The sequence below is a fragment of the Rhea americana genome, unplaced genomic scaffold (genome assembly GCF_003343005.1).
Source record: "Rhea americana isolate MKP2758 unplaced genomic scaffold, rheAme1 scaffold_26, whole genome shotgun sequence".
In the NCBI taxonomy this organism is placed as follows: Eukaryota; Metazoa; Chordata; class Aves; order Rheiformes; family Rheidae; genus Rhea; species Rhea americana.
This window is the reverse complement of record NW_028186379.1, coordinates 7,535,709-7,537,372: the sequence shown is the minus strand read 5'-3', so window position 1 is coordinate 7,537,372 and position 1,664 is coordinate 7,535,709.

The window sequence follows — 1,664 nt, the reverse complement described above, 5'->3', positions numbered from 1 at the left end:
TCATTTTAAAGAACAAAAATTTCTTCTATTCAAATACTTCACTGAAATCATAGAGCTTGATATCTGATCATGTACATCTAGTCAACTCTCACCTTGCATCCCTCAAGATTTAAGATTTGGATTTGAGATTACTCTGTTAATTGCTTGGCCAAATCATAGATTCAAATATCCACACTGTGTATCTTGTTGAATGTACCTAAATTCATTATGCTACAGTGGCAATAGCTAACTCAGGCTGAGGTTTTCAACCAAACCATTGCTGAATCGTACTGCGAGACTGAACTATTGTAGAGAAGATGATTTAAAGAAAAAAAGGATTATTATTGAAGCGTAAGGCAAATAAAACTTGAAGACAATTTCTGTCAGTCACCAAGGTTACAGAAGAAGTCAGGAAGTTACTTGGGGTCAATCTTTGGGGTTTTTATTCCTTGGTTAATAGTAGAATTATTTTATTTCCTTTAAAAAATACTGCACTTTCTCAAATTATTAGATTTTCCCCCAAGGACACGGGGAAATTACTTGCCTGCAAACGGTAAATAGATAAGGCTTTTTCAACAGTGTTCATTAAAATTTTGCAAACTGCATGTGACCTCAGAAACTGGTTGGTTTGTCCTCAGGAAAGCCTTTCTCCTCAGGGAGCAAGAGGTTYCCGGACAGCCTGGACACCAGGACAGCTATTTTCTCTGCTGCTCTATGATACTGGAAAGGAAAAGTAGATCAAGCCTGGCAAGGAGGAGCTATATCGTACAGACTGATGCCTCCAAGAGCAAAAGAAGTAGAAAGAAAAGAGTTATCTTGCAGTTCCCTTAAGAAAGGTGGAAAATGCAGACTTGTACTCTAGAAATTGTTTACGTGCTCAATGCCGATCAAGTAAGTATGAAAAGCAGATGGATGGCACTGGAGACTAACTCCAAGCCCTAGTGACAGTGCTGAAACACGTCAGGCCCATGTAGAGGRGGAAGTAAGCCCTTTTTCTAAGAAGCTAAGGACAAAGGTGCTCACAGAAAATAACTGTGGGAAGAACTGTATGGAACGYCCCCTGCACTGCAGAAGAATGAGGGAGAAATCCATCAAGGAGCATTACAGTTTGGTCTAGCAAGCGAGAAGGCTCGCCAGCTCTAAAGGTCTGGTGGGCAGCAAACTGAGGTCACTATCCGTGCTCCACTTTCAGGAGAGCCTGCAACTCAGCTCTGTGCAATGGTACCTTTGCCCCCTYACAGGGCCTGATTTCAAGGTTTAGTAGAGCTCAACTTATAACCGACATTCTTTTCCCGTAGATGACACCTGCTTTTTTGCAAAAACCCCTACGACCACAGATGTCTTCTAGCTGCCCGTGCCACAAACGTGCGCATATTTGATAAAAGTTGTTGCGTTAGTCATAAGGGGAAAACCAACTTTTCCTGCGATGAGCAGCCACCTGCAGAGATGCTCTACAGCGGGCTGACCACCACGAAGGGACAGCAAGGAACGACCAGTCCCTCAGTGCCAAACCGAGGAAACCTCCGAGAACCAGCGACCAAATGAAACTCACTTTACTTGCAGCTGACATAACGCAAGTCTTTCTCAAACACCCGCGCGTTCGCCAGCACCAGCGGCCGCGCTCYCCGCCTTCCCGCACGGAGGGGCAGGTCACACGCCGTGTCCTCCCGCCGCACGCCAACTCC